This window comes from Sinocyclocheilus rhinocerous, unplaced genomic scaffold (genome assembly GCF_001515625.1).
Source record: "Sinocyclocheilus rhinocerous isolate Xijiao unplaced genomic scaffold, SAMN03320098_v1.1 scaffold66, whole genome shotgun sequence".
Lineage (NCBI taxonomy): Eukaryota > Metazoa > Chordata > Actinopteri > Cypriniformes > Cyprinidae > Sinocyclocheilus > Sinocyclocheilus rhinocerous.
In genome coordinates this window covers 454,957-468,382 of record NW_015662934.1, presented here as the reverse complement: position 1 = coordinate 468,382, position 13,426 = coordinate 454,957, and the positions used below count along the sequence as shown (strand labels likewise).

Genomic DNA, 13,426 nt, shown 5'->3' with positions numbered 1-13,426 from the left:
TTGCTATAATTGTTAAATACCTAATATAACAACAATATACAGAACAACGGCAACAATATATCTCATCAATAAATATTTTGTAATATATTTTTAGTAATAATAATTTTAATGTATATTATTAAAATTTAGTTTTTATATATAATTTATAAAAAAAATTGTTTTTATATATAAACATATATATATATAAATATACATATATACACATAAATAATAAATTATTAATTAGCTATATATTGTTTATATAACAATGTTTATATAAGCAACATATAGAAAAACGGCAACAAAAAATAAAAAAAATGTAAATCCCTGATAAATAATTTATTATTATTATTAGTAGTAGTAGTAGTAGTAGTAGTAGTGGTAGTATTAATAGTAATAATAATATTATAATTTTTATTATTATCATTATCATTATTAGAATAATTTCAATATTAATAATTTAATTGATTTTGAGTAGTTACTGTTTAACCAGCAATTTTGGGTTCATCTCATTTTCATATAAAAACAATTTATAATTTTTAATAACTTACATTTTTAATTTATTTAATAAATAGATAAATTATTTAATTAATCAATTAATTAAGTCTTCTAATAAGTTAATGATTAATGATTAATAAATCAATGTTTTTAAATAAATAATTTTATTAATATCTGTATATTTAGTTTATGTATGTGTATATATATATATATATATATATATTCATAGAATGTATATAAATAATTTCAAAGTGTATCTATAAAATTAGATGATTACTGGAATAGAATTTCAGATGTAATTTGCTTGTTTTTAGGTTGGGCAGTGAACATGAATTGCTTTAAAACTTTATTTCTGCAGTAGCACATCTTGCAGAAGTTATTAAAAATATTTCCCCCTTATCTTACCAGGGGCACAGGGAGCCAGAACTGGTGCTCCCTCAAAAAAATAGGTGCATGATGGCCCTGATCATATCCTGCTGCCCATATTCATCCAAAATAATTTAGCATTCTTTAAGTTCAGTCTGACTGTACCTAGAGCCTGTGCAGTGCTGTGTGTGTAATGGACTCACTGACTGACCTGTACAGCAGGTAGTGCTGCAGAGCGCTGAGAGGCTCATTAATCAGACGCACCGTCCCGTCTAATAGCACCCGTTTTGTTGCATGTTCCGATAAGGCCACACTTTGAATAGATGTGAATCAGTGGTGACGGGCTAATGGCTGTCACCTCTGTGAAGATGAGTACCATGAAATATTCACTCATCTGCTGCAGGGGACAGTTGCAGCCCTGTTTGTGTGTGTGAGGGTCTTCATTCGGGTCCTGTAGTGAATGACAAGCGTCTCCTCCGTGCAGACATTGCACTGTGAGTCCACAAGAGGACATGCTTTTCTCTGATTGTTTTCAGGTGTTGATGACTGAGGCCACTAAATTCATTCTCAATCAGTTTATTCTGCCCTCACTTAACAACCAAATTTATGTACCATGAATTAATAACTGTCCCAGTGTATAATATACAAATTGGTTGTTTTATGTAGTGTAATTTTTTTGTATAATGTTACTATTATTATAGTATTTAATAATCTTTTGATTTAGCTTTTTTATGCTTTCCTTTTATTTTTTGCTTTGTGCTTTTCTAATTTTTAGCATTTTTTTGTTTGTTTTTATGTTTAATTGTTTCACCTAATATTTACATTTTATTTGATTTCTGCTCTATTTCAGTTATCTAAAATGATATTTAATAGTTTTAATTTTAGTTAACAACAGGTATGCATTTTGTTTGCTATATAAAATGTATAGGACTTTCTTTAAAAATAAATAATAATAAAATAAGTAAATAATAAGTAATAGTAATAATTAAATAATAAATAATAAAGGTAATATAATAATAAAATAAATACAATTATATATTTTTTATATTTTAAGTTTTCATTTTCATTTTAGTTTGTTTTCATAAGTTTGATGTGATTTTGTTGAAGTTTTTTTTTTAAATGTTTCACCTAATATTTAAATTGTATTATATCTTAAAATATATAAAATGTAGATTAATACTAATATTAATATGTATTAATAATAATAAATGTAATATGTCAAAGTAAATATATATTTAAAAAATGTGTCTATTATATTATATAATGTGTGGATTTTATAAAAAAACATTATCTTTTATAATATTTAACACCCCATCAATGTACCACTTTTACAAAAAAACAAAAACAAAAACAAAAATCTGAAATGCATAGAATATGTTGATATTTGTAAAGAAAAGTGTGATTTTTTTACCAGCATTTAAAACCTAACCACCTGTAACTGTATAAAAACATTTTAAATACTTCTTTTAAATATTGAATTGTCTAATGTACAACTAATTTGAGTAATCACAGAAATTCTTATACAACAATAGTAAAATTCAGGTAGATTACAGTAACATGGTTGATTAAAAAATGTAGTGACTTGTTGCTGTGTTCAGAAACAGCCTTTAGAGGGAGTGAGAGAGTCAGGACTGATTTTCTGACATGTCGTTAGATGCTAATTGATGTGGGGTGACAGTGGCCCACGTCCGACTTCACACACGCTCTGTGCACCAGCGCTCAGATGAATGGTCCTCGTGTGGATCCGTGCCACCGAGATACGGCGTTACGCAAGTGGGCCCAGAGCAAGGTTTCTCTGGCTGTGAGTGGGTGGCAGCCATTCTTGTAGCTGCCCCAGGAATCAGGCTATGGAATCATGCGCTCACCAAATCGCTCTCTGTGGCTGCTCGCATCGCGCTGTTCAAAGATGTCACAGTAAATAAATTAATTAGTATATGGACACAGTCAACAGAGAGGCTTTGCTCACAGCTAATGCTGTGACAGAACATGACAAGTCTTCAGATAGAGATGTTAGCATTGTGGGAGTCTGTTTGAAAAGATTATGTAATGGATTCATGGGATGTGTCACGTGAAAATATGAAAGAGCTCATGAAATGGTTTTCTTTTCTGTAGAGCGCAACAGTGGCTGTCCACTTTTTCAGTTGCATTGGTTCCAGAAGTATTTTTTGGTTAAAGAGTTAAGCAATGAACCAAACCAACCATCTACAAGGAGAATCACATTACAAACACTAAAGCAAAAAGTATTATTATAAATCAGGCAAAAAGACAAGTTTGCAAAATTGTGTACTCAACGCTTTTAATGAGAGAAAGAACTAAAATCCCATGAATCATTTGCAAATGATATAATCAAATTGAAAATTGAAAAAGGAGAAATATACAACTGTTGATTGTGTATATAGAAACAACATATTTTAAGTTTATTGCAAAATATGGACATATACAAACATTTAATTAGTAGTTTCAATTCTCTGATTGGTGAAAAACGACTTTTAGTAGTTTGAATTTTAGTTATCTATTTTGTTTGCTATATAAAATAATATAATTAAAATAAAATATTAAAATAAATAATTGACATAAATAATACATGTAATATTATAATGAAAATAAATAAAATTATACACATTTTTATATTGTTAGTTTTACTTTTAATTTTAGTTTAAGTTTTCATATTTTTGTTATGAGCTTTTGTCATTTTTATTAGTTGTTTTAAATATTCATATTATATTTTCACTTTATTTCAACTAACAAAAAATATTTTGAATAGTTGTAGTTTTAATTTTAGTTAAAAACAGTTATCGGTTTCATTTGGTATGTAAAATATACATAGGGCTTCCTTTAAAGAATAATCTATTAATAATAATTAAAAATAAATGTAAAAATATTGATTTTGACTAAACATGATGTTAACTAAAGATGTTAATTGTGTATATAGAAACTTATGTTTAATACAAAATATGCACATATAAACAAACATTTCATTAGTGGTATAAATTATCTGATTTAATTATGGGAAATGTAGTTTTTCATTAGGAATTCTTCTGCTAAACACAATAAAAAAATTAAAAAAAAGATAAACTAATTGTGGACTGACGACTTTAACAGAAGCATATACCATTGATTAACAACCTCGTAGCTCACAGAAGCTCTGTCTTTAAAGGTTCATAAATTATCGTTAAAAATCATTTATGGAGGACATGAATGAGATTTTTACATCTGGAATTGATATGAAAGGTTAATTCCTTCTCTAAAATAGGTTTTAGTTGCTGTTGCTAGTCACAGGTAGGAAAGGACAGACCATACATTTGAAAGTTTTAAAAGTTTGTTTTGTCGACTTTTAGGAGAGCACATTTAGCCTCAAATCTAAAATTAAAAGTGAACACAAATTTTAACCTCTTTAAAGTGCTGGAAAGAACACTGACACTAATAAGGCACTAACAAAGTTCTAAAAATGTCTTTTTTTGTTGTTGTAACTAATCACTATTCAAAGAAATCACGTAGTTTGGATTTTTGGACTTTTTCACACTTTTATGTCACAAAAAGTAAAGTAGAGCTGCAACAGGACAGGCTTTGTTAGCAGATTGGACAGTTTTCGCTGCCATTTTGCTGTAGGTGGAGAATTAATTCCCATATATTTGTGGTGCGCAGCACATCCATCTATCCGTATCTTTCAACTGCCACATTTGACTGTATTTTCTATCCATAATTCAGTGATAATATATCTCAGGTACGGCGTTCTCAGGATCAGGATATAACCCGTAGCTGGTGTCTTCAGTGAAAATCATCCCGTGTCATTTATTACCAGAGCAGCTGGAACCTGACAGTGATGTGATGTTGATAGAAGCAGACAGATCTCATCCTTCTTCTCTTTAGCTTTGCCGTTTTGCAGTGCTGTCGTGGCGTTCGCGGGGCAGATCTGGGATGGAGCAGGATGCCAGCGGAGTCAGTTGAGGTTCGGGTCGGTCGGGCTGCCGGCGGTGTGCTGTCAGGTTGGGCTGTGATCTATTAGCGCACCATTAGGACAGAATGGACCGCACACCTGCTGCTCTCCTCCCCATTTCCTCCCTCACCTGCCCCATCACACAGCTGGGCCGGTTTCTGCTGCGCTGACATATGGCAAACCCCCCTACAGTGCAGCATGAGTGTGTTTGCCAAGCCTGAGCCTTGCCCAGAATTATGGGGATACACACAGAAAATGTTCTTGGGATCAAAACAGCTAGACGCTAAATGCTAAATGCTGAAATCCTGAGACAGGTCCCAAAGTTGAACATTTTAAAGGTGAAACCAACACATAATCACTGTAGGACGCCCCCTATCTGCTATTGGTTAGACAAAGAGATAGTCCCGCCCCAAATGCTTCCTGTTTTAAATACTGTGTACCTTTTATAAAGTGCAACAGTCGGGTTCCGGAAAAAAGTTAAGGAGTTCGTCTCTGGTAAAACTTATAGAAGAAGAATGACAAAACACAGAACAAACAAACAAAAACAATAGAAGAATCGCGGAGCTCAGCGTCCTTGCTGCCATTTGCGGCGCCATGCTGGTATATATTCCAAACAAATAATATAATTAATAAAATAAACAAACAAATAAAGTAATTCTCACTAATTCTGTGGTAATTTTGAGTTTATATGTCACAATTCTGACTTTTTTCTGAGAATAATAAAAAAATTACAAAAAACAAAAAGTCAGATTTGTGAGATAAAAGAAGTCACAATTACCTTTTATTTAATTTTTTATTCCGTGGTCAAAACAAAACAAAACAGAATTTTTTCAAATCAAAACAAATCAAAAACAGAATTGAGAAATGTAAATTTAAAATTCAAGATGTACGAATACGAGATGTAAACTGACTGTAAAAAATATATCTTGCAATTATTATTTTTTTTTCTCAGAATGGAGAGAAAAAAATTGCAATTACTTTTTTTTATTTAATGGCAGAAACAGACTTTCAAAAAAAATCAAATTTATTGTGTTCATAAGGATTTTTTATCTGCTCATGAATTCTTTAAGCATCTTCAATTACCTTTTATTTAATTTTTTATTCCGTGGTCAAAACAAAACAAAACAGAATTTTTTCAAATCAAAACAAATCAAAAACAGAATTGAGAAATGTAAATTTAAAATTCAAGATGTACGAATACGAGATGTAAACTGACTGTAAAAAATATATCTTGCAATTATTATTTTTTTTTCTCAGAATGGAGAGAAAAAAATTGCAATTACTTTTTTTTATTTAATGGCAGAAACAGACTTTAAAAAAAATCAAATTTATTGTGTTCATAAGGATTTTTTATCTGCTCATGAATTCTTTAAGCATCTTAAAAAAAAACAAAGAAACAAAATTATGAAAGAAATTACTTAAGGAAAAAATATATATCAATAATTGTTTCTATATGATATATAAGATATAATTAATATCTTTCAGTTGTTTTAATATAGTTGTTTTAATGTTTTAATATATTTGTTATCAGTTGGTTTATATTTATCTATTGTTTTCATTTTGGTTATGTCAGTTGTAGTGCTTCATGGGACTGTAGTTCTTTCCCTCATTAAAGTACACAGTCTTGTACCTTTGTCTTTTTGCCTGATTTTCAAATACTTCTTTGCTTCAAATCAATGTTTGTAGTGTTGAGATTCTCCTTGTAGCTGGTTGGTTTGGTTCATGGCTTATAACTTTTTTAACAAATAATTTTTTAGTATCCATATGGTAAAAATGAATGTAAAAAATACTTCCAGAACTAAGGCAGCAGAAAAAGTTGAACACTTTTGAGCTCTATATCTAGTGACTGCTCGTCTCTACTGAGGATTCTCTCCTCTGAGAAGCTGATTGTCGACCCGTAGCGCGTCCATCTCCACCTGGGTTCTAACTCTCTGTGTTTTGTTCAGTGACTCTTCTGTGATGTTCCAGATAACATTGAACCAGGTAATTGCTGCCCAGCTGAACTCATTCCACAGGCAGCCACTCACCTGTGCCCCACAGTTCCTGATGCATACTGTAGATGTGTGTCTAATGGGGTTCAGTTCCATGAAGTTAGCATGATGGTGACAGGCCATGTTCTCTGGCTGCCTTAATATATCCAAGAGTATATTAGATCATTTCCAATGAGCAGATGTGACCTTACATGCTGTTGCAGTGAATTACGATTTAGAGGAAAACAAAAGCACAAATAAGATATTTGTAATATTCTAGACAGCTCAGCATTTAGGGAGAACTAATGGAGACTTTTGCATAAAGGTGAATGTAATTTCTGTGCCACCAGCAGTACCAAACCAGATAAAGTGTGTGTTTTTGTGTGTGTGTGTGTGTTTCCGTACCCACTGTATATATATATATATATATATATATAAAGCATTGTGCATATTAAAAAATATAAAAACAAACATAAATGTATAAATATAGGTTATACTGTACTTCACCTATATTTATTATTTTTTATAATTTAAAATAATATTTATTCTTTATTATAATTGTATTACTTGGAAAAGTAACATCCCATAACATATAGTGCATAATATATTTTCAAATTCATGATTGCTTTTACAAACATATATCCAGACAACATTTTACAAATCAAGAAAAAATACAAAAATCAAGAGAAAATATATAAATATATAAGGTAATAACTAAAAATAAAAACATGCATTAAATAAAAGTTTAAAGATTTGAAATATAAATGTTACATTATAAAGCATAAACACAGTTTGAAAGCAGCAGAACAGTTCAGTGTTAATATTACAGTTAATAGTTACTATACTTACTATACTTATGTTACATGAAAGATTTTAATTAGATCGCCAATTTAAAAATGATTTTTGCATTCCCTTTCATTATGCATATGCATTTGAATGCTGTAATCCATCTCTCTATATTTTATTCCTCTTTTGGAGGAACACAATAGTGTATTTTGTAATGTATTTGCTGCGCTCTCTAATGTAAAGAAGTTTAACCTGCTTTTCTTTACCTCCACATTCCAAACCTAAAACTGTGAAAAAGATCCATTATCTGAACTATGGCACCTGCATTTGCTTTGTTCCCCTATGCAATTTTAAGAGAAACATCTTAGACAAAGTGCATACTTTATAGTGACAGTTCATTTGTGTTAAACATGCTTCTTCTGGTTTTATGGATATGGAGGCATTTGTGTTTAGCAGGCAAATACTCTGATATTACTGTAAGCCTAATCATTTACATTTAGTCTTAAAACAACTGCCTCACATTCTATGCAAACCGACACATTGTTAATGGTGTGCACCGAGTTTATCCTTAAAATATATCTGCACTGCCTGCATAGCAGATAATTGTTCACATAAAAGGGCATGTGTGTTAATAAACAGTGATCTCGCATGCTTTCTAGTAAGTCATGAAGGATTCATTGGATGTTATGCATTTTTTATGCACCGATACTTCCTGTAATTTCATTGCAGCTTGCCGGAGATCTATTTTAAAGACATTGAAAGATAATATTTAGCTTGCTTTGCTCTAACAGAAAGCATAACGTAGACATCTATCATTTTTAAAACTATAAAGACAAACCGCACCGATGCATCTTAAGGCAGAGCGCACAATATTGTCTTAAAGTCAGCTGTGTGAATCAGATGCTGTATTGTAATAAATCTGCTTTCTTCTCTGCAGCTGAAAAGCTGAGCTGTGCATAAAAATGGAAAGAGTGTCCCATAATGCAGCCAGGTCATGTGACTTCAGCCAAGTGACGAGGCCACCCCTGAAACATTTTAGCTGCTTCCCATAGGGCTCAGTGTCTGATCCTCTCTTGCCCCGCTCATTTATCACCCCAGACTGTAGGTAACTGCCTCCTTCGCAGCCCTGCTCCTGATATCCCGATTGTATCTCCCTCTGCATAGCGCTGGTTAACACAGGAGAGACACCCACGCTGCTAAACAAGCCCTGTGCAATTTCAAGGCAAACCTGCGCTGAGATCTTTTCCTCCATCTGCTTTCTGCGTTAAGAAGAATTCCCATGGGATGCAGCCCCATACCGAGGCTTAAATAAACACATTACACACACAAGTTTGCAATTATCTTCTCCCTTCACCCCAAGCACACACACCATTGCTTTATTATTTCAAGGAGTCTCGTCTCAACGGGGCTTGATGTTTTAATAGCGGAGGTTTCCGACCGATTTAGCGCAGAGCCCTGCAGCTTGCCGTATTGACCCCACGCTCTTTGCGCTGACCTTTATCTCTGCTCTCCCGCAGGTTCACCCTTTGTTGATGCGCGAGCAGCGCTCGGAGTCGCACAGGAACAAGCTGCTGCGACGGACGGTCAGTGTGCCTGTGGAGGGGAGGCACCATCCTGAAATGGGTGAGTCACACACGTGCCGCCCTGCTGCTTCAATGCCATCACTGCGTGAATCCCTTCCTAAAGGGTTAAAATTCTATAAAAATTACAATGTACAATAGACTACTTAAAGGGTTAGTTCACCCAAAAATGAAAATTCTGTTATTAATTACTCACCCTCATGTCGTTCCAAACCCATAAGACCTTTGTTCATCTTTGGAACACTTTTGATGAAATCTGAGAGCTTTCTGACCCTCCATAGACAGCAACGCAACCACCATGTCCCAGAAAGGTGGAAAGCACATTGTTAAAATAGTCAATGTGACATCAGTATAGCCGGGTTTCCATCCAAAGTTGCGAATTTAACTTATGCGCAAAATTGGAATATCGCATAAAACATATGCGAATAAGCACCGTTTCCATCCAACGAGTCAAAGAGAACAAAATCGTCACTTCCTGATAAACTGGCACTATATATCACTAAGAAAAGTATTAGAAGCCACTGAATATAATAATTTTCATATATAATAAATAACTTGCGCCTCAGAGCGAGCAGATGAAACACAGTAAATGCGGTCATTGCTTTCAGAGGCGGATGCAGTCGTGTAAGACAATTATGCATAAATACTTTGATGACGGACTTTGCTCAGGGATTTCAGAATGACCATAACATTTCAGATGCTATGGAACGAGATCGGTCCGCTGGTTAATCAGGATTTTCCGTCCCACTGCACAAAGTCACATGACTTTTTTGATGTGCAGGGAGGACTTTATTCGGCAAATGCGTTTCCATCTTACATTATTCGCATTAAAGGGATAGTTCACCCAAAAATGTAAATTTGATGTTTATCTGCTTACCCCCAGGGCATCCAAGATGTAGGTGACTTTGTTTCTTCAGTAGAACACAAACAAAGATTTTTAACTCAAACCGTTGCAGTCTATCAGTCTTATAATGGAAGTGAATGGGAATCACGGCTTTGAGAGTTAAAAAAAACATACACAAACAAAACCAAATTAAACCCTGCGGCTCGTGACGATACATTGATATGTAAAGACACGAAACGATCGGTCTGTGCAAGAAACTGAACAGTATTTATATCGTTTTTTCACTTATAAGTCTGCGATTGAAACAAAGTCACCTACATCTTGGATGCCCTGGGGGTAAGCAGATAAACATCAAATTTTCATTTTTGGGTGAACTATCCCTTTAACCCTTTTTCACACAAGTCAAAAACCACAAGCGAGCAAAAAATCATTTTTGCGAATGAAGGCATGTTTATTCGAAATTCAGCATTCCATCGAGCGTTTCCATCACTCGTTTCTGATGCAATACTTCAAAATGTGCATAAAAGCTGAGTGATTGAAACATAGCTAGTGTCATCAGAAGAAACTTTTTCTTTCTTTGTGCACAAAAAGTATTCTCGAATAGCTTCGTAAAATTACAGTTTAACCACTGATCACATGGACCGTTTTAACAATGTCTTTACTACCTTGAACGGGCCTTGAACGTGTTGTCTATGGAGGGTCAGAAAGCTCTCGGATTTCATCAAAAATATCTTAATTGATTTGTGTTCCGAAGATGAAGGTCTTATGGGTTTGGAACGACATAACGGTGAGTAATTAATGACAGAACAATTTTTGGGTGAACTATCCCTTTAAGGCAAGACACCCCAGGTGAATAGGTTATGTATAATAATTGTAAATTAAAATTTGTGTGTATGTGGTTCATATCACCATACTAATGAGGCATTGTCTAATTTAATATGCATTTAATATGCACTTATTTGCATGCATTTCCAGGACATAAGTATGAACATTGTGGATAAAGCAAGGTTCAAAATTCAGTCAAACATTTTTACAGCGGGGACTTGGATATCTCTTTTTATCACTCCGTAAAGCAGACAATTATGGAAGATTGTTTCTACCAAGGAATACATATATACATGCTCATGCACACGCATGTATACATATATACATGCGTGTGCATGAGCGCACGGTCTCCAAGAGAGCGCGCGAGTGCTGAATGATTAAACACGGGCAAGAATTAAAAAGAAATGCAGTTTATAAACTTTAGTGACGATGTGACACTGCCTCGATTGTGCAAGTGACAATTGCTGTCAACTGTGCAGCTCGCATATAGTCAGACGCGATGTGATTTGAAGCCATTTGCGCATTTTGAGAAAGAAAGAGAGCGCGCGGTGATTCACTCACGCTGTTTGTAATTTAAATTGAATTGTAATTGAAATAAGTCATTTAATGAAGAAATATCAATTGTACCTCACCTTCAGCATTATAATTATTTTACCGGCAGCGAACAGAGACTGAGTGCCACTGCATGTCATGCCAAACCTCTCACAGCAGGCGCGTCGTCAGCTTGAGATCAGTTTATGAGATCTGCCTTTTTAGAGACCGCCGATCAATCATCCCAAAGCGATTATCGGCCGATAGTGATCGGTTATTATCGGAGCACCCCTACTTATAAATCAGCTTTATTTTGCTTCCCACTGTTTCCACTCGGTCTGATATGTTGACATCTTTAACAAAGCACCTACACCCTTAAACATAAAAGTTCTATAGCATCACTCCAAAAAGCTTTATTATAAAGAGTGTAGCATATACTGTATCTGCTCCTGGTGAATGTCTCATCCATGTGAGGTGTTGAACGAGGTGGCCCTCTGCTGATCATTCCAGACTTCTTCTGCAGTTTCTGTGACAACAATTTGGGATTCACACAGTTTCCAAGAAGCTGCCCACAGCTATATGTTCTGATGAATGTGAGCTATGCTCTGAGTGACACGGGGGCTCTATACCACCATATGCTTTCCAGAACGACAGACCTTGAGGAATATGAAATATTGAATGGAATTGATCTCATGAGAACGACGTTAATTAGCTGACAAGGCGAGCTATTTGGGGGGTAACGTTCAGTGCAGTATAGATTCATTCTTCATAGCAGAATGACACAGTGACCTGTTTTAAAGTGTCTTTTCCTCAGTGTGCTTCCTGCTTAGTTTGCACTATGTGTAGACTTTCAGGATGACTACTTAGCTCTGTTCCAAACCCCTCGCTGTCTGCTGTCTAAACACTGAAAACATCATTTTTTAATTAGTCATATTTTTTTCTCTAAAGATATCTAGAAATCCATGAGACAAGATGAAAAACTACAAAATGTCACATTTTAGTGAGACAACGGGGGAAAAAGATAAACGTTTTTGTACAATATCAGTTAAAAGTTTTAAAATAATTGACAATTTAAAATAACTGCTTAGAATTATTTCTAAAGAGTCAGATGACACTTAAGACTTAAGTGTCTTAAGTGACTGCTGAAAATTCAGCTTTGCCATCAATGCCAGCAATTTTATTTCTTAAAAATGATCAAATTTACCAAAATTACAAAAATACATTTAAAAATTCGCAATATGACTGTTTTTACTTTATTTTTCATCAGACTTGGTGAGATTGGAACACTTTTTAAATTAAAAAAAAAAAATGCAATTATTCAAACTTTTGTTATGTATATATTCATATAGATTTTTTAAATGTATTTTCTGAACAAGTCTTAATATGTTAAGTAAAATTATCTTGTTTCAAGGACAAGTAGGTTTATTTTTACTTAAAAAAAGAACAGATTAAGACTTTTTGTAGTGCATCAGAAGTGTACGAAAGCCTATCCTAGGAACCAAAGTTGATTTTACAGTGTGACATGCAGGAAGACAGTTTGGTGAATTCTCATCTCTGCACGCTTGTTTTATGTATAATGCGTTTTATACCTTGATATGTCATATGTATGTTTATCTAATGTATGCTATTGATGTCCTGCAATTGTTCTGCGGTTATCATCTGCGAGTTTTGAGCGCTGTAGCGGCCGTAATTCGCTGCAAGTGAAACGTGTTAATCAGTATTAGCATCGGCTGTATTATTATACTGCGTCACGCGTGTGTTTACATTAATAACGCATCATTGCACAACCATATCATGCCTTTTTGCTTTGATTAGGCTGCTATTAATGTTAAGGATGCAGACTTGAGTGTCTAATCAGTGTTTATTTACATATGTTTGATTATCATGTCAGTGTGTAAATGGTTCTCAGAATATGGTTGTAATTATATTTCTTTATTGTTCCTTTAGAACCGTGGTCACCAACCTTTTTAGGCCCAAGATCCCTGACCTCGACCTTTATGAAAGACAAGATCTACCTATTGAAGAATTGATAGAAAAAGACATTCAAGATTGTACTTCAAATTTGAGGCCTTTTACTTAGTATTTTAATTAGTGATGCGCCGATCATAGC

The 13,426-nt window shown here is 33.9% G+C and overlaps 1 pseudogene; it reads left to right on the top strand.

The window, feature by feature from the left end:
* LOC107728448 (ras/Rap GTPase-activating protein SynGAP-like) overlaps positions 1-13,426 on the top strand; it is a 133,989-nt pseudogene that overhangs the window by 39,550 nt on the left and 81,013 nt on the right.